The 21,148-nt window shown below is 35.1% G+C and overlaps 1 non-coding gene across 1 annotated transcript; it reads right to left on the minus strand.

Moving 5' to 3' along the window:
* Nucleotides 1-5,056: 5,056 nt before the first annotated feature.
* TRNAG-CCC (transfer RNA glycine (anticodon CCC)) lies at nucleotides 5,057-5,127 on the minus strand. Its single transcript has one exon. It is a non-coding gene; the product is annotated as a tRNA-Gly (tRNA).
* Between the last annotated feature and the right edge of the window lie 16,021 nt (nucleotides 5,128-21,148).

Genomic DNA, 21,148 nt, shown 5'->3' on the forward strand with positions numbered 1-21,148 from the left:
CCTAATCCAACACCTTATTAGGTCAAAATGAGGGTTTTTGACCTAAAGATCCATGCATGGAATCAAGGCTCACTAATACTTCAAATCCAAGGTACCATATGTTGTAAATGGCATGGAGATTCATAAAGTTGCAAATTTTATGAGATCTCAACACCAAATAATCAATATTAAGGTACATCATAGCTAGATCTAATCACATAAAGCATAAAGGTTCACTTTTTGAAATCTTACAAGAGTCCAGGTGGTTGCTACAACAAGAATGATAGCTTACTTGCAGATTCTAAGCTCACTTCTCCTTCTTCCTTTCTTCAATGTCTTTAAAAATCACCAAAACAAGGTTCAAACAAATGATGAAAGGATTAGAGTTTTCAAATCTCAAATGGGGCTGCTGGAGGCAGAGGGTGAGCAAACCCTAACCTCCTCATTCATTTAAATAGAGAGCAAAACCCAAAAATAGAGTTTGTCATTTGCCAGTTGCCACACCGTGGCCATATATTGCCACGGTGAGGCCATATATTGCCACGTCTTGGCGGCCTTAAATGAGTCTGTGATTTTCTTGAAGTGCCACGTCGTGCTGCCTCCCCTAACGTCGTGGCGACCGTAAATTCTTAAATTACTGATTTACCTCGGGATATGGGAGTTACAAGTTATGAAATTTATAAGTTGACCCATATTTGAAATTATATCATTAATCCTAAAAGATTCGCTCCCCCCACTTGGAATCAAATACGCTCAAACAACTTCATTACCATTCGAATTTCCTAGCCAGCCCAAAAACATCCTCTGATTGGTTCTTGCCACCCACACTTGCCCTTTCTTGGTCATAAGAGGATCTGAATTCCTCAAACAAATTCTACTATATGACTATAATCTATAAAGACAAAACCCCAAGGTTTCCAGTTTGTGATCACAACCCATATCAACGAGCAACCCAGCCATAAACCTTCTCAACTTAGAATAATATCTCAATCTTAAATAACCGAACAGATCCTTCATAAGCACAACTTATCTACAAAACTCCCTAAAATGAATAACGTTGTTCCAACACCCTAAGTCTCAGTTCAAATGTCTGATACTCCAAACTTGTCGAAAGATCGATGTACCTACTACATCGTCAACCGATACAACTCGAACGATCTCAACAACTAAACAAATCCATATGAAATGCATCACCTACACCCAAAAGTTGACGTATCACAACAGTTCTTACCCTACTAACGATAGCGATACGTTCAACAAGCTAACAAACCCATCAACTGACATTCAACATGAGTGGAACAAGCACCTCTGAACTTTATATTCACTGATCTAGAAGGGACATCGAGCTACAATGAGATCTTTTCCTAGAAGCTTCCGATACGAGGGCCACCCATACATCCATGAAAGTGTGAATCTGATAGTAACTCGCCCGACACTTGCATTCCGCCTGATCCCTTATACCTCTCAACCATGAAAGATCTCAACCATATTGAATTCCAAAAATCCAATGAATTTACACAACAACTTCCTCCGACCCATGGCGCTAAAACCATCAAAATCAATCTGGCTACCAACCTTCCAAGCAGATATAAGTCAAGCCATGCAAATTCCCGCCAAAACTATTGGTCATATCATGATGATGTCATAAGTTGGTTATGTCTTAATAACCAACAATTTTTGCGCCAAAAAGCATGCAACTTCCGTTTAGCTACTTTCCTCTTGTATAAAAGCGTTTACTGGTTCCATAAAATGAGTTGGAAAACATATACATGAAAATCATACATTTGAATTGATCTATCTCTCAAGAACACAAAAAAACAAGGTATTTTATGTGTTTCTAATTTAGAAGTAGTCTGTCCTCTAAATTGAAATTTTTTGGATTATCCCAAATCTAATTTCGTGACCCCCCAGGCTATAGGGTCGAAATCACAGATTTTGAAAAATGATTGCAATCACGATCTAATAAATATCCAAATAAAGTGATATTCTTAAGACCCCAAATTCTAACATTTAATTGACTCCATAATCCTACTTCTGCTACTTTTTGATGTAATTGTTTTTTTCTAGCTCCTTGATAGTTTTAATAAAATCACCGATGTTTAAAAAAATGATAATAAAATGTAAAAATTAACCTAAGTGGCAAAGTAAAAGTTTTACATGAAATATTGACCAAAACATTATAAAAACTTCGAAAAATAACTAAATCCGCATATTATTATTATTATTATTTTCTTTGACCAAATCCAAAAATGACCTAAACACGAGAAAGAAACATGTAATTTTGTCGATATATATAATTATTGAAAAAAAAACCTTGTAATTATATTCACCATTATATTTTTCTTGGATCAGTATACCTAGTTCTTGAAATCATCAAATAGTTCTTAAAATTACCAACGCTACTATTGTGGTTTTCTTTCAATCATAAGGCTACTTTATTTTTTTATAACACTAGTTTTAAAAGATACAAGCAAAGGAGCTCCTTCTGGTCAACACTTTCAAACCAACAATCATAACTCATAAGAGCTCCTAGCTCGGTTGGTTCCAAATTGGTATTTTAGAGTGGTGGGTGTGGGCAACGCCCCACACGCGTTACTAGGAGAAAAAGAAGGAAAATACGTTAAGAGATGTTATGGTGGTAACGGGAAACAACGGGGATGCCTTTAACATGGAATAACATGGGAGAGGGGCGGTGTTCATTGGTGTTATTATGTGTTATTAGGCATAATAACGGGAGTGGGCGTTGCCCACTCCGAGTAGCCTTAGGGTTTAGATAAAGAATGCATACTCCTGTATGAGTCCAAACAATTGTGGTGCAAACTTTTATATAATACTCCTAAGATGGGCTGTTAATGTAAAAGGTCATCTGCCAAAATAAAAATGGACCTCTAAAATTTCGGATTAGTGACAGATAGTAATAACATTGCGACAACTAGTGATGAAGTAGCGACAAATTAAAGTTTCAGACCCCCAAACAAGATAAGTCATGTGTGGTCGCATATATTACATGTGCTCAAGGCCGGCCTTGCTCCCAGGGAAATTAGGTGATATGGCCTAATTAGGGTCAAGAATCAACCTTTTGATGTTTGGTTGAAAAGCTAATTTTGTAGGATGGATTACAAACTTCAGGCCTGATATTATAGCTAGTGGTGGAGTCAGAAATTTTGATATGACGATATATATTTTATGTAATTATCTTATCTTAGACATTAAAAAACATGATACAATCCTTTTAACATAGAATATATTTACAAATAACTTTTTTTTTATATAAAACAATTTTTTTGGGATGTTGTAGTATCCTCACCGCCCAATGTAGCTCCGCCACTGCTTGTAGAGTTTGTGATCGGGTATGCTTATGAGTTATGACATAATGTAATTGATTACCTAAAAAATAAAGGGAAAAGGATGTTCGTATTTCCAAAGTTTAGTAACAATAGTATCGTTTTGCGATAGTTTAGGTAAAATAGTAACAATATAAGTGTTGTCGAAGGATCATTATTGTAACTATTCCAATTTGGAGCACAAAAGTCCACCCCTACACTGATTGGACGATCTAGATCTATAATCGCGAAAGTGAAACACCGCCCCATGTGAAATTTGAGACACCATCAAATACTCTGTTTTTGGATAAATGATTTAATCGGAATCATGATTCCAAGAGAACATGACACTTTGATTGCACAAATCTTTGTCCAATTATGTGCCAAGATTTTACAATTTCATTTTCTCCCTTTTAGTGACTATAACGTTCAAAAGTAATGTTTCATTATTATGAGTAACTTCTTTTAACAACTTTTTATAGACAAGTAGTAAAAACATTTTGTATTTAGATTTCTACAAGTAACCCAATCATTAGATGTGGAGAATTATATCAAGTATCATTTACTCAAGTGATTAAAGAATAGAAGATTACTTATGGCAATCGGAATTGACGTTATAGTTTGTTGTGTATAATTTGATGATCTAGCAATAAAAAGATAATTGATTTAGCTATATGGTTATTTAAAATAGAATTGCAATTCTCTTTGCTGTTGGTAGTTTAAATAGTTTTGACAAAAATAAAATAAAAATGATCCAACCAGATTAATTTTGAAGGGGTCGATTATCCAAAGAGCATGTTTGCATCGAATATTTGAGAGCTTTTAGTTTTTATTTTTTGCTTTAAACAAAAAACCTCAAATCTAAAAACTATTCCATGTAGCGTTTAAGCGAAAAAAATATTGAGTTTTTTTAATCAATTTATAGAATTGCTTTTAAAATTTTATTTTTATATTTATCTTTATTAAACAATTATTCTTTATGTAGTTTTTCATATTTCAAAAATAATTTCCAACTACCTTCTGAAACACTTGTGACAATAAAACCTATAGTACTAATTATCCGTTTAGAAAAAAATATATATTTTTTGTTTGTTATTATAAAAGAAATGCAATGACGTTACTTGGAAGGGAAGACAAGCGGCAACATGTATAAAGCTTAGTAGAACTCATACTTATCACTTGCCATAAATCTTAAACGACACTCAAAAAAGTATAAAGATTTTTGTAAAGTTAAAGGGGGATAAATATTGAAGTTTTTTATATATAATATTGGGTAACCCGATCCAAGTATATTTATAGTGAACCGTGTTTACTCGTTTTTCATTTGATGAAATGGAAGTTTCTGTAACATATCACATCATCCTTTACACTTTTTTTTCCCTTAAAAGACACAACATTTTGATTTTTTTTAAAAAAATAGAGGGGGGTGGCTTGAGAATGAATTCAGACCCTTGATATTTTTTTCACATGCAACATGTTTTACCACTAAACTAAGGCATTAGGATGATATTCTCTTTGTGACTTTGTTCAACCCGATTTGTGTCAAACCTTTTTTTCCAAGCATTTTTAACATGCTTGCTTTATAAAAACGTTTTTAAAGAAAACGTCTTCAAATAGGATTTAATTTTTTTTTTTTTTTTTTAAGAAAAGAGGTTGTTCCAAATCTTTAGTTGTATCAACCACCATGAGGCATCATCCTTTTGTCCTCTTTTGTCGAGGCTCATTTTGAGCTTTCAAAAAGCTAACATTAAAAATGCGCATCCGGGGAATCGAACCCCGGTCAGTACCGTGGGAGGGTACTATGATACCACTACACTAGATGCGCTTTGTTTCGTTTTCTATTTTGAATATATTTAAAGCGATCATAAGTATCAAGATGATCAGAATCAACCAGTTTTTTTTTTTATTTTTTTTTTCACGAAACGGACATTATAATATGCAACTACAGGAAAAAAAAAACATTTTCTTAATTGGATTCAACTGTAGAAGATAATCCACTAATTTTTCACTAAATTATATATAAAAAACATGTTTTTGTTCGGTTGGAATGAACTTTAACTATTATTATTTAAAGTTAAATGTTTAAACATAAACACCTAAAGAAATGATAATACATCGTTCATTGGTTAATTAAATTTATAATAGCTGACCAAGTTCTTAGGTTTATAGAAGATTCGGGGATCACACGTGTTTCAACTTTCAAACAAAGCCCGTTCTTGTTTGTGGTCATTAGAATTTATTGAACAAACCAATTTCAAACATTTTGGGTGTTCTTGGTGGTGAAGGAAGACTCTTGAAGTTGTGGTGTCTCACTCAAGCCTTTGGATCCAACAAGCACTATCCCTTGTGCACCTCCCCAACCTTGATGTATATTCCTTTAGATCTTGTTCAAGCTTAGATTTATACCTCTTTTGTCCCAATTTTTGATCATTGTGAGTATGGAATACTACAGGGCCTTTAAGTTATCCTTTCAGTCGTTTTGGGGTGTTTAGTGTCATAAAAATGCAAGCTTGGACTTTGTTTTCATCTATGCAAGTGCTAGGTAAGTTTAGTTGATAATTTAAGTTAGGGTTGTGTTTTTAGCTTCATTGTGCCATGCAAATGCATAAAGCTTACAACTTTATAAATTCACACGTTTAATGGATGTTAGATCTGAAGTTTAGACGTAAGGTCTTAAGGCATTGAGACATTAATAGAGTTTTTGGGATTTGTCTAGTACGTTGGGCATAATCCAGGGTATGTTGGGCATACCTGGTTGCGACCTTGTAAGCCTTCCAAGGACGACCTTGATGGGTTTTGGTCCTAAGAACATCCTATGTGCTCATACAAACCCTAATGCTTGGATCTAGGTTTCTCTATTGTATATGCAAGTTATCCAAGACTATAAACCCTAATTCTAGCATTCAAATAATCATATTAACATGAGAATAGGTTTATAATGTTACCTTGATTGTTATGTAGTAATAACAATCCCAATTCCTCCTTGAATTGACTTTGGAAGGCTTAGAGTCACAAGTGTCACTCCTCTAATGGCTTACAAACACCAAGAGCAAATGGAGAAGGTATAAGGAGAGAGGAGAGGTATAAGATTTCGTCCCTAAGAAGCCTTAGGGAAGATCTGGCCGAATTCATGAGTCAAGGGGTGTTTATATAGGTGTAGAGATAGGGTTTCAGTCATTATCCTTATCTAGTTGCTTGTCCACCAAGCAACCCATAAGATAATCCTTGAATCCTTATCATAGTCGAATTCTAAGGCCTTATCACCTTAAATTCGTCCAACCTATTAATAAGATAATCCTTACCTTATTTTGTAACTATCACATAATTACAATTCAGCCCCTCAAGTTTAATTAATTACATTTGATCACAAAATTAATTCTTAACTAATTATTGACCAATATTAATTAAACAAATATGATTTCTCCTTTAATATATTATTCTTATAACATATTAATAAATCATAATAACCTCTCTCTCTAGTTATTTCTCCAATCAAGTTGCTTTGGTGAAGGCAACCCAAAAGGACCATGCACCATCGGGTCAAGTACATACCAAAATAGTTATGGGCTTAGACACTAATCCAACAGTCTCCCACTTGGATAAGTCTAACAACTATTCTGCGTATGACTTCAGATCCTGATCTGTAATCGTAGCTTTCCAAAGCTGCTGTTAACTCTGATCCTATCAGATACGCGTGTCCTTAGATAAGGGATCATATATTCCTCCATTCTAGATATCGTATGAGACATGATTTCTAATCATTCTCTTTGTACTATATCTCGATTCCCGATTTATGACGACTGACTAATTGAACAAATCAAATTAGCCGTAGCCCGGCCGATCATTTACGTTTGTCATCACTAAATCTTTGAAGGGCCCAAAAGATATCGCTTTTATCCTACCTTGGATAAAAGGAACGGATAAACTTTGATACAATGCTTGCTTGCACTCACTAACCAAATCACACACAACAAAATCTTTGAATGTGCAACCGATTCGCAAGATACAACTGACACATCTCGGTTTCAAGAATATAAGATGTTATCATCTCACCAATCACCCGTGATACAATTCATGGAGTGATCCAAGTGAGCATGGATTTGATCCAATGCTCAAATTCATATTCATAAGCACTCATCAACTCTACAGCAAACTTGTGCTATGTCTAAACACTTCGGACAATCTACAGACAGATTCATGACAATCTTCCTTCATACTTACTCCCTACGTATGACCGACTGTGGATGTTTGAATAACCTAGTTATTCTGGAAGTCAAAACATGCAAATTGAAACATAAGAATAATACTTAATTCTATATGGCCTCAAACTTGTGAGAGTAAATAAAACACTTCTATTTAACCACCATATTGATTACTCATTATTATCGTTTACTGTTTCAGAAAATCAACTTATTACTCGAATTACAACAATAGTTATCCCATGCATAAAGCATGCACACTATGTTTCCTATGGTCCTTACTTTGTGAAATAGATCAATTGAAAAACCTTTTTAATGATGCTAATTTCACAATTCCCAATCCTTATCATTAGTGTAAGAACACAAGGTTCTTGCCACTACTAGAATATGCTAGATTCTAACATCTTACGCAACGATCCTTTCGTAAAGTCATAGCACAAAAGTCACCAAGACTTGACCAATGAAATTACAAAGTACTTTATCGGGAATTGTTACAAGACAATTCTATAGACGTGAAGTCTCACATTCAAAGTACAATCCTTTGAACATCCTTCTTGCATAAAAGTTTCTAATCTAGACATAGATTCTTAATGTGCAACTCCCAATATGGAAACATTTCCACATTTGCCATATGACAACTCATTCTTAATAGAATCTTATCTATTCATAATAATGTCGATATGGTCCATTCAATACCATACTTCCAACTACTCACAAGCGACCAATCCTTAGTGAACTTTGGATCGTCCTTTGATAGTTGTTTAATTATTTTAGTCAAAACCCATTCTAGTCCTTTTTCCCTCTTAATGCGCTAGACATTTGAAAATTTTTAGAATGGTAAATTATTATAGCATTTGCAATCGATCCTATACCCGAAGTGTATGGGACACGATGCATAATGTCTCACATAAAGATATGATACTTTACTAATCTTTTGTCATAATATTTTATGTGTCATGTTCTCATAATTCGAACTATGAAGAGGGATGCCGTAATCATAATTGAATTTTAAGAACACACAATGTACCCTTTGACTGAAAATATTAAAATTTCTTAATCTAAGCTTTAGATTTTGAAACGAAGTATAATATTCTCTCCCTTAATTATAGCAAAACAACTTTTCAACCCATGCAACTTTGCAAATTTGAATCTTTGTTTTTCTATAATTAATATTGCTAACTTGCAATACTCGCCATAATAATCATACAATCATAACACTTATGCTCCCACTATCATGATGATTACTATCATATAAGCATAACACTTATGCTCCCACTAGCTTTGACATGTATTCAGAGAACAAATGAAGTTTCAGAAAACAATGCCTATTGAATATCTGAAATTGATATTTCTAATACCAAATGCTTCGATAAGCCTACACCTTTGCCTTAGATAGCTCATATGTGTGTTTAAACAATTTATAATTTATGTTACTAAGTTCCAAATGTTCAAACTAATTGCCAAATCTCACAATTCGAACTATGGAAAGGGATGCCGTAACCATAATCGAATGTGAGAATAGAATTTTCACAATCACTATCTTCTTAAAACCTCTCTTAGTGGAAGTATTTCCTCACAGTCATTTTCATGAAGGAGGGAATCTTATGACACTTAGATTTTATGGTGTATGAGTTCCTATCCACGTGAATTTGCCAAAACCGAAGTTTGTGACAAATCCAAACTCATATGGATTGAACTTTTTTTAATCTTGATTTCTTGCCTTATGGTAACACGAGTGCCCACCATGTCTTCCAAGTAGTTTAGTAATTTGTCCTTACATATCAATGTACTTTCCATCGACTAAGGCTCTAGTATGCATTCAAATGAGAATTCATAGAACTCACATACACAATTAACTCAATTGGAATGGCATAAAAACAAAATAATGTCAGCACGATAGGTTGTAAACCTCAAGTCGTGTGCTAGTGATGATCGATAAGGTTTATTCTTGATTTGTTCTTGAAACCTTTCAAGACCATTAAGACTCCCACTGACTCTTTGACATATAAGATTCTCTTGTCAAGAAACATTTCTTGAAAAAGCAAATATTCAAGAGTTAGTGTAGTTCTTATCAAGACAAAACACTTCACATAATTGGTCATAGTTGGTCTTTGTCTTATCCAACACAACTTACCAGTTTCAAATGTGCAAGAATAAGAAAACTTTTCCAAGTTCCACATTTGATGAGTGTTATAAACCTACTTAAGACTTTTCACTCAATGTCACAATCTTGACTTTAAGACTTGATATTGGAACGAAGTATGATTGACTTATTGATTTAACCATTTCTACAATTCTTGATTCCTCTTCTTAGACATGCAAATGCACTAAGACTCACTTAGAGGATCAATTGAGATATGGTTCTTAATCATTAAGACTTCATCATAAAACACAATAAAAGGTACTCTCCCTTCTTCTTAGAATGGAGAAACTTTTATCTTTCTACCTTCTTGATTCTTCTCATTCGTTCTGCTATTGATTGAAACTATTTCAGTTAACTCAGAATTATACTTAATCTTATAAGTATAACCATATTTACTAAACTTTAGTAAATCATGACGAATATCTTTGTCACTCTTGTGGTAGACTTGATCAACGTACGACCTAGTGTACTCGATCTCCTAGTCCTTCAATTGACACTTTGCCAAAGAATTAGTCTAAGTTTCCCAAATGTGAAAGTTTTTCATTCATCATGCAATACACATTGCATGATTCCAAGTTCCTGTCCACTTGAAACTTGGGTGATGAGAGACACTCCCTATTTGGTAAACTTTTGACATTTCCACAAATAACATAATTAAGAATCAAATCCATTTTGCTAATAATAGAAGTACACAAACATCAATTTTTCATATATTTCATTGCAAGGATAAACAAATAAGATAAAAACCAAAATTTATTTTATTCATAAAACAGCGGAAAACATGTCCTTACAATGCAAAATTCAAATGAAAAAACTATGTAATCATATACTCCTAACAAATCTATCATAACTTCCTAAGCTCAAAATCTGATCTTCGAATTCATGCGATCGAAATCCATTTCTTCGTGATCAGACTCATCTTGCTCTTCCATCAAACTTCCTCTCTTTTCTCTAATCCTGCAAAACATGCAAATGTAATCTTATCACATTATGAATAAAGAATAGGAATTTAAATGGAGTTAGATAGTGGATTTTATACCTGAAGTAGAGCCATACTTATCGACTCTCCCATCTCTTAGATTCTTCAGGTCCTTCGGGCAGCTTCGTATCCATTTCCCCTTTCCTTGGCAGCAGGAACAGGTGGATTCTCCTAGATTGTCCACGGAAGCATGGTTGGTTGACTTATTGGACAAATATGCTCCATTACTTTGCCAAATCATTTCTGATTCAGCAGCAATAAGCATATAAGTCAAGTCAATGAGGGTTGCGTCAAGTTTCATCATATGATACTCTCTAATGAACTTATCATATGATTCAGGGAGTGACTGAAGAACCCAGTCCACAGCCAACTTATTTGAGATAGACGCACCCAACATGATCAACCTATCAATGTGTGATTTCATCCCTAGGATGTGAGCACACATGGGTTTGCCATCTTGATGTTCCATTTCCAATAGGGATTCGGTGATCTTGAACCTTTCAAGTCTTCGATCATTAGGGCTAGGGAGAACAACGGGAGGAAGAGGAGGAAGTGAAATTAAGCGAGTCCACATTGATCTCTCACTTTGAATCAAGCTTTCACTTTCATTAGGAACACTTTTTCCTTGGGATTCGGGAATACAACGGTTAGACATCTACAAAACGGGAGAAATTCAAGTTAAGTTGATTGAGTCCTTAATAAAACACCCAAATGAGTTATTAAGGCTAGGATCCAACACAATATTCTACAACCTAGAAAAGGGATGCCGTAATCTAGTTGCAAAATATTTGAAGGTAGGTAAATGACGATTTACCAATTTCCACCATGAAAAACAAAAAGAAAGTTTAAGTTTTAAATGAATTGAAACTCCTAGATCTTTTGAGATTCATTGAACATTTCAATGGCATGTTTAATCTCGATTATGCCCTACTATTTGTGACTGGGATGCCGAGGATCACAAATAAGGTGTGAATAACCATACGAATCACGTGGTGCACCCAATGCTACAATCACCTAATCAATGTGCCGGTTAGCCACACACGCTCCATTGATCTATGACAAACATCGAGTCACCCTTCGCTACCAATGTCATCCCCAAATTAGTGTGCCGGTTAACCACACACGCTCCACTAACGTTTGACAAGGGTACGAAGTGTAATTCCATGGGTTAGCATACAATTTCACATTTTTCCTAAAGTAACTATGATTTGGGAATTTGAAAAAGCATTTAGTTACTTTGTACTTCATTATACTTATAATGGAAGGTTTCTGTCCTATCCTACCCGTTCGGCTAACGACCCTCCACTAGTCAAGAGTGCGGTGGGTAAGAGTGGATACCCATTCAATCGCCATTTTATAGGCAATTTCCTTAAACACCCCTTATAGACCAGCTTCGTGAATGAGGCCTACTAACGGTAAGACTGACTGTTTACTCATACATATATAATACTAAACTTTTAATGTTATATATAGTATAGGGTGTATTTTACACTTTTAAAATACTAGGTGGTTTAATTTAGTAAAATTATGCTTTTAATTTAATTAAATGTAAACCAAAAACTTTATGGGTTTATTAAATCACTTTTAATTATACACTTTAATTAATTAATAAAACTATAAGGGTGAGATTAGAACCTTTTCAAATTACTAGGGTTTTAGAATTTAACATTTCAAAAATTAACCTTTTAATCAAATTTTAAATTCCAAAACTTAAGGGCAAGTTTTGAAACATTTCAAAACATTAGGGATCAAACAACAAATAATTCAAATTAAACAATTAATTTCATAATTATCTATATTTGACCTAATCTTATTTTAGTCATTAGATAATTACCAAATAATTTGAAATAATCCATATTTATCATATAAACAAACTATTATTTAAAAGATTTGAAATTATCTATTGTTTTGGCAAGGATAATCACTAATTTAAGATAAAAATCGGATTTTAACTTCAAAAAACGAATTAGGTATCAAATCCAAGTCAAAACAGCAGCAGAAACCCGGAATTCCCTCTGTCTGACCCCTGGACTCGCCGAGTCAGGGACTGGACTCGCCGAGTCAGGGACAGACTCGCCGAGTTCTCCACTGACTCGCCGAGTCAGGTCGGGCAGAGGCCAAAAATCAATTTTCCAGAAAATAAAGCAGTTAAGCATCACATACAACTGAAACCAATCAAGTCTCTGATACCACTGATGGGTTTTAGGCATAAGAACAATCCTATGTGCTCATACAAACCCTAATGCTTGGATCTAGGTTTCTCTATTGTACATGCTTTGAATCCAAGACTAACAAACTTAGATCTAACATATTATAAACTGAATTAGGGTATATAGAATTACCTTTAATTGTTATATAGTAATAACAATCAATTCCTTGCTTGGATTGGCCTTAGAAAGCTTAGTGCCTCAAATACTACACCTCTAATGGAGTCACAAACACCTTATGCAACTTGGATGAAGAGGAGAAGAGAGGGGAGGCACCAAAAACGGCTGGAAACCCTAATGGAAGTGTTGTCCACGTTTTTGGAGCCTAAGGGGTCCTTTATATACTTGTGTAGGCTGATAGGGTTTCAGTCAAAACCCTAATGGACAACTTAAACTCTAAGCAGCCCATGGAATCTTCTCGATAAGGCTATGGACGAAAATATGATGGGCTTCCATCATAATTTCGTTCACTCCTTGATCCTTTAGCATTCCTTAGCCCAATAACTCAATTATCCAATAATTGCAGTCCAGTCCCCTAAGTTTAATTAATCTCTTTTAGCCACAAAATTAATTAACAATTAATTCTTGACTAGTATTAATTAAACAATATGATTTCTCCTTTAATATCTTATTCTTATAATATATTAATAAATCATATTTAAACCTCTTTCTCCTTAATTCATCCTACATATTGCAATGGTGAAGGCAACCCAAAAGGACCATGCTCATAATCGGGTCAAGTACATACCAAAATAGTTATGGACTTAGACACTAATCCAACAGTTATATCCCAAAAATCGTCCAAGAAGGCAAGGAGTAAGGAGTTTACGGCCCAGGAACACTCTAGGGCTGTAAACCCCTAAAATGATGCCAAACTTGCCTTTAAACTCACCCTTAAGCTTGGAAACTAATTGGGGATCTAGCCTAGGAGTGTTTAAACATCAAAACACAATAATTTAGGGCATACAAGTGAGTTTACGGCCCAAGCACATGCTTAGGCCGTAAACCCCTCAAGACCTTGTCAAAATGCCTCCAAAACCCTCCCAAACCACACTAGGGCTTAACACATAAATTAGGGGCTTATTCTCTTGGGTTTAGATCACTTAAACATTAAGAATTGGAGGATTAATAGGAGTTTATGGCCCAAACATGTGTCAAGGCCGTAAACTCCCCAAACCAAGCCAAAATGTTGGTTTTTGTCCCCCAAATGGCCTTAGACATTTACCATAAAATACTAGGATTGAAACAAGGACTTAAACACATGAAATGGAGGGGTAAAAAGGAGTTTACGGCCCAAGCAAGTGTCTAGGCCGTAAACTCCCTAAAACACATCCAAATGATAGATTTAATTCCCCAAAATGGCATCACACTTCATTAGAAATTGCTAGAAAGGGAATAGGGGCTTAAAACTTCACTTAACTCAAAGATTGAGAGTTTACGGCCGTAAACTCCCATAGGAGTGTCCCTAGGCCGTAAAATCCTATAAAGTGCCCTTAGAAGCCTCAAACCCACTCATGCCTTTTATGAAAAGTGCTTAGAAAAATTCCATGAACAAGCTAGAAGCCTTAAACACCCTAGAACTCATCACCATGAGTTTACGGCCGTAAAATCATGGTGAGATGTCCCTGGTCCATAAACTCAACATTGGGAGTGTACTCTTGGATAGTAAGCTCCATTCCTTAGCCATTGACACCCTTAAACGCTACCCGGGACACCCAAACACTTAACCAAAGTGTTTTCCGCTCCTGTGAGCGCGTATATTTGATTTATTAGTATTAAATATGCTAATTGTATGTGAACATATGTTATCATATGTTAAATAGGTCATTGTGTGTGTTCGAGTCCTTGCGTGACACCGAACGCCCAAACGGCACCTTCGTCGGACCTACTTACACCAGGTGAGTTCATACCCCTGAATGAACCTTTTAAATGTTTTTACATGTTTTATAGGGGGGAATACAAGTTAAACATGCCAGTTATCAAATCAATCACATGTGATTGATAACCTGCATGCACCAGATTTTACCACACTGTACACTGTTTTACCGAGTAGGACACTATAAATGGCTTTCTAAGAGATTTTCACTTGTTCAAGTTCTTACTTTTACTTCTTTATCAAAGTTCCATTTTCAAACTGATTTATGAAAGGTTCCAAAGATTTCTAAAGGTTTTCACACTTATTTTACCAAAGAATACAAAATGAGATTTTCCTGAGTATAAAGGTTTTTCCAAGGTTTTCATATGTACTTTTACTTATTAGTTACTGCTGCTTCACTTTTACTTATTTTAAACTCCTACTCGATAACGCTTTCACTTCGCGATACGTTTATACCGGATTTTGTCTCTATACCGCTTATACTTGTAGCCTCTTATACTTGATAGACGCTCTTACTTCACTTATTGTCGTCTTTACTTCGTGATACACTTGTACTTGGTACACTTATATTTCACGATTCGATTATCCCACTCTAAACGCTTATACTTCACGACTCAGATATTTCACTGTACGCTTATACTTCACGACTCAGATATTTCACTGTACACTTATACTTCACTGTATGATTCCACTTAATACACACTCAAGCGTAGTTAGATGTATGTCTGTGCTTGTATAGATGCATATAAATAATGATTGAAGGACTTAGGATGGTTTGTCCGCCCTATTTCCTTTTCTTCGTTGAGATGTGGTCTGGTGGGATCGGATGTCCATCCGAAGGTCGTTTGAATCATTAGTTATATACTATGTATACAAGCTTAGACATACGGGTTACTTTAGTCAATTCAGTTAAGAGTCTCGACCTCTAGTCTACACTTACATTAGAAACCCACTATTGGGAAGTATCTACCTCTAGTTCAACACTTTCATTAGAAACCCACTATTTGGAAGTCTCTACCCACTATTTGGGATGCATCTTCAGGACACGGCCATCTCCGTCGTCTAGTTGGTAACCAGAGTCTCCTATAGGGAGAGCGGACATTGTGTGTATAGATCTATACGGGATTGACAACCCCGCACCCAGACTGCTAGCTACAGTCCCGACCTACCAAGCCAACGGGTGACAAATGTCACATTTTAGACGCTTGTAGGGCGTCTGGTACTCTAGTCAGTATGGTTATGAGTATCCCGGATTACCTTATAATTCATGGCTTTAAGGTGACGGTATTTCGCCAGTAATTTACACTGTATGCTGGTAACTCATTTTCAGAGTCACACTGTTTTGACCTTACAAGACATATCTTTCATTTGATACTGTCTGGGGTCTGTCTCCTCTGTTTTGACCTTACAAGACGTATCTTTCATTTGATGCTGTCTGGGGTCTGTATCCACTATATTCACAGAATCCACTGTATTCACTGTGTTCACTGCGTTCACTGTTTTAGACCTCGCTAGACGTATCTTTCATTTGATATTGTTTGCGGTCTGTATTCACTGTTTTAGACCTTACTATTGGTACCTTTCATTTGGTACCTTCTGGGGTCTGTGTCTCCACTTGTTAACTGAACCAGGCATATCGTTCGGTTGATACTTTCCTGGAGTCTATGGTTCCTTGCCTTAGTCAGCAGTCCTCACTACTGAGGCATATGATACTCCCTGATGTCGTTTGCTTTCCTCAATAATCAATTCAGTATTTTGATAATGATAGCAACTTAGGGAAAACTACTTTTTACCACACATCACTGACCAGTCTTGGTAGAAGGCTGCTATTATTAAAGAAAATATAGGATTTTCTGGAAAGGACTCTAATACACTGAAATCTCTTAAACTACTACTTTCATTAAAGTTATTTGAATGAAAATGTCACTAAATGCTTATGAACTCACCAGCATTTGTAAAAATGCTGATACTCACTTTTCAAATAACTTGTATTCTCAGGTTAGCATTAGATAGGTACATCCCAGGAGCAGTTGACGAAGATGGCTTATTACCTTGTTGTACTTATTATATTTGTCTGTATTACTTTGATGTATTGTAATGTAACCATGTAAAAATTATTACTATTAATGCAATGTTTTGTTATACTTCGATTACTATATGCATGTGTTGTGATACTTGACATGACGTCATCCACCCCAGAACGTTTCCGCCGTTCCAGTTTTGGGGTGTGACACACAAAGACTATTGCCAATGATATTACAAAGTCTTTTATCGGAAATTGTTACAAGACAATTCCTTAGATATGATGTTTCTCACTCAAAGTACATTCCTTCGAACATCCTTTTGCATAAAGGTTTCTAATCTAGTCATAGATTTTTCAATATTCAATTCCCAATATGGACACGCTTCCATATTTTCCATATGACAACAGATTCTTAATAGAATCTTATCTATTCGTAATGATGTCGATATGGTCCATCCAATATGGAAACATTTCCATATTTTCCAATACTATACTTCCAACTACTCACAAGCAACCAATACTCGTCGAACTTTGGATTGCCCTTTGATAGTTGTTTAATCATTTTAGTCAAAACCGATTCTAGTCCTTTTTCCCTCTAAATGCGCTAGACATTTGGAAATTTTAGAATGGTCAAACATTAAAGCATTTGCAATCGATCCTATACCCGAAGCGTATGGGACACGACGCATAATGTTTTATTTGCTATGTTCTCAAAATTCGAATTGTGAAGTGGAATGCCGTAATCATAATCGAAATTTTAAGAACACACTATGTACCCTTGACTAAATTTATTAACATTTCTCAACCTAAACCTTTAGATTTGAAATGAAGCATAATGTTCTCTCCCTTAATTATAGCAAAACAACTATTCCATCCTTACAACTTTGCAAAGAATGACTCTTGTTTTCTATAATTAATATTGCCAACTTGCAATACTTTCCTTAATAATCATATAATCATAACAATTATGCTCCCACTATCATGATGATTACTATAAAACATAAGACTTATGCTCCCACTAGCTTCGACATGTATTCATAATCATCTTAACTAAAAAAAATCAATACTTATTGAATTTCTTAAGTTCATGTTTCTAATACTTAATGCTTTGATAATCTTTTATCAAGGCTTCTTGAACTTATACACCTTTGCCTTCGATAGTTCATATGTGTGTCTAAACACTTAAGACTAATTGCCAAACCTCACAATTCAAATTATGGAAAGGGATACCGTAACCATAATCGAATTCAAGAATGCAATTTTACAATCACTATCTTCTTAAAATCTCTCTTAGTGAAAGCATTTCCTCACAATCATTTTCATGAAGGAGGAAATCTTATGACACTTAGATTTAAACGGTGTAGGTGTTCCTATCCATGTGAATTTGTTAAAACCAAAGTTTACGACAAATTCAAACTCATATGGACCGAACTTTCTTAATCTTGATTTCTTGCCTTATGGTAGCACAGCTGCCCACCATGTCTTCCAAGTAGTTAAGCAGCTCACCCTTTCCTATCAATGTACCTTTCATTGATTAAGGTGCTTTGCCTTTTATGCGTTCAAAATGAGAACTCATAGAACTCACATGCATAATTAACTCAATTGGATTGGCACAGAAACAAAATAATGTCATCACGATAGGTTGTAAACCTCAACTCGTGTGCTAGTGATGATCGATAAGGTTTATTTGATTTGTTCTTGAAACCTTTCAAGACCATTAAGACTCCTACTGACTCCTTGACATATAAGATTCTCTTTTCAATAACCATTTCTTGACAAACAAATATTCAAGAGTTAGTGTAGCTTTTATCAAAACACTTCATAAATTGGTCCTAGTTGGTCTTTGTCTTATCCAAGACATCATAACTTTCCACATTTAATGAATGTTATACACCTTCTTTATACTTATCACTCAATGTCACAATCTTAACTCTAAGACTTGTTTTGGAACGAAGTATGATTGACTTTTTTTTATTTAACCATTTCTTCAATTCTTGATTCCTCTTCTTAGACATACAATTGTACTAAGACTCACTTAGAGGATCAATTGAGATATGGTTCTTAATCATTAAGACCTATCATAAAGCATAAAAGCTACTCTCCCTTCTTCTTAGAATGGAGAAACTTTTATCTTTCTGCCTACATGATTCTTCTTATTCGTTTTGCTATTGATTTAAACCTTTTTAATCAATTCCGAATTACACTTAATCTTATAAGTATAATCATATTTATTGAACTTTTAGTAAACCATGACGAATATCTTGTTACTCTTATGGTGGACTTTGACCAACACACGACTTTGTGTACTCGATATCCTAGTCCTTCACATGACACTTTTTCAATGAATTAGTCTAATTATGAAATTTCTCATTCTTCGTGCAACCAAGTTGCATGATTCCAAATTTCTTTCCAATTGAGACTTGGGCGATGAGAAACTCTCCCTATTTGGTAAATTCATGACTTTTCCATAAATAACATAATAAGAACCAAATCCATTATTGCTAATAATAGAAACATTCAAACATCAATTTTTCATATACGCCATTGCAAAGATAAATAAATAATATAAAATCAAAATTTATTTTATTGCGGAAAAAATTTGTCCTTACAATGCAATTCATTGAAAAACTATGCTAATACATCTTTCTTAGCAATCTAATTCTAACTCTAAGTAGTAGCTCAAGAATCTAATCTTCGAGAAATGAGATTGAAATCCATTCCTTCACGGTTAGATTTTGTTCACTTCTTCCCTTAAGCTTCCTTTCTTTTCTTCGATCCTACAAAACATCAATTGTAATCTTATCACATTATGTATTAAGAATCTAGAATAGAAGCTTAAAGGAGTTAGTCAATGGATTTTACCTAAAGCAGAGCCATACGTTTCGACTCTCCCATCTCTTAGATCTCTTAGGTAAATAGGGCAGCTTCGTCTCCAATGCCCCTTCTCTTGGCAATAAAAACAAATCGACTCTTTTGGAACAACACATGGAACTACTTCAGACATTTCCTTTCTCTTATGATCAAAATTTTCGATCATAGCATGTCTTTCGTTGCCATTGTTTATATCCATAGAGGTCTTGAAGGCAGATTCACCAATCAACTTTGCTTTTCTATTGCGCCAAACCATTGCTGATTCAGCAGCAATAAGCATATAGGTGAGATCTATAAGGGTCACGTCGCGGTTCATCATATAGTACTCTCTTATGAACTCACTATATGAGTTAGGAAGTGACTGAAGAACCCAATCAACAGCTATTTCCTCACAGACAACGGATCCCAACATTCTTAACCTATCAATGTGTGACTTCATCCCTAGGACGTGTACACACACCGGCTTTCCTTCTTTATGTTTACTTGCCAAAAGGGCTTGAGTGATCTTGAACTTTTCAAGCCTTTGAACTTGTGGGTTAGGGAGAATAATTGGAGGAGGTGGAGGAAGTGAAGCATGATTTCTTGTTCCTTGATCGAATCATGGAATATCATCTTCATGTGGAAAGCTTGTTCCACGGGATTCGGGAAGACCATAGTTGTTGAACTTTGACATCTACAAAACGAGAGAAAACGAATTCAAGTTAGTTGATTGATTGAGTCCTTAGTAAATCACCCAAATGAGATACTAAGGCTAGGACCCAACACAATATTCTACAACTCGGGAGAGGGATGCCGTAACCCTAATTGCAGAATATTTGAAGGTAAGTGAATGACGATTCACTAATTTCCACCACGAAAAACAAAAAAAAAAAATTAAGTTTTAAATCTATGAAAACTCCTAGATCCTTTGAGATTCATTGAACTTTCAATGGCATGTTTAAATCTCGATATGCCCCTCTTGTTTGTGATTGGGATGTCGAGGATCACAAAGCGGGTGTGAATAACCATGCAAACTTACATGGTGCCCTCACAAGTTACAGTCACCTATTCGATGCGCCAGTAAACCACACACGCTCCACCGAACTATGACAAACATTGAGTCACCCCTTTGCTACCTTTGCTTAGAACCATTTAGTGTGCCGGTAAACCACACACGCTCCACTAACGTCTTCGCAAGGGCACAAAGTGTAATTTCATGGAATTGCATCAATTCACTTTTGCCTAAGTAACTAATATTGGGGATTTTTTAAAACATTTAGTTACTTTTGTACTTTATTATACTTATAATGAAAGGTTTTGTCCTATCCTACCCGTTCGGCTAACGACCCTCCACTAGTCAAGAGTGCGGTGGGTAAGAGTGGATACCCATTCAATCGCCATTTTATAGGCAATTTTCTTAAACACCCCTTATAGACCAACTTCGTGAATGAGGCCTATTAATGGTAAGACTGACTTTTACTCATACATATATAATGTTAGACTTTTAATGTTATATATAGTATATGGTGTATTTTATACTTTCAAAATACTAGGTGGTCTAATTTAACA

The sequence above is a fragment of the Lactuca serriola genome, chromosome 8 (genome assembly GCF_051521515.1).
Source record: "Lactuca serriola cultivar US96UC23 chromosome 8, Lser_US96UC23_V15, whole genome shotgun sequence".
Taxonomy (NCBI): domain Eukaryota; kingdom Viridiplantae; phylum Streptophyta; class Magnoliopsida; order Asterales; family Asteraceae; genus Lactuca; species Lactuca serriola.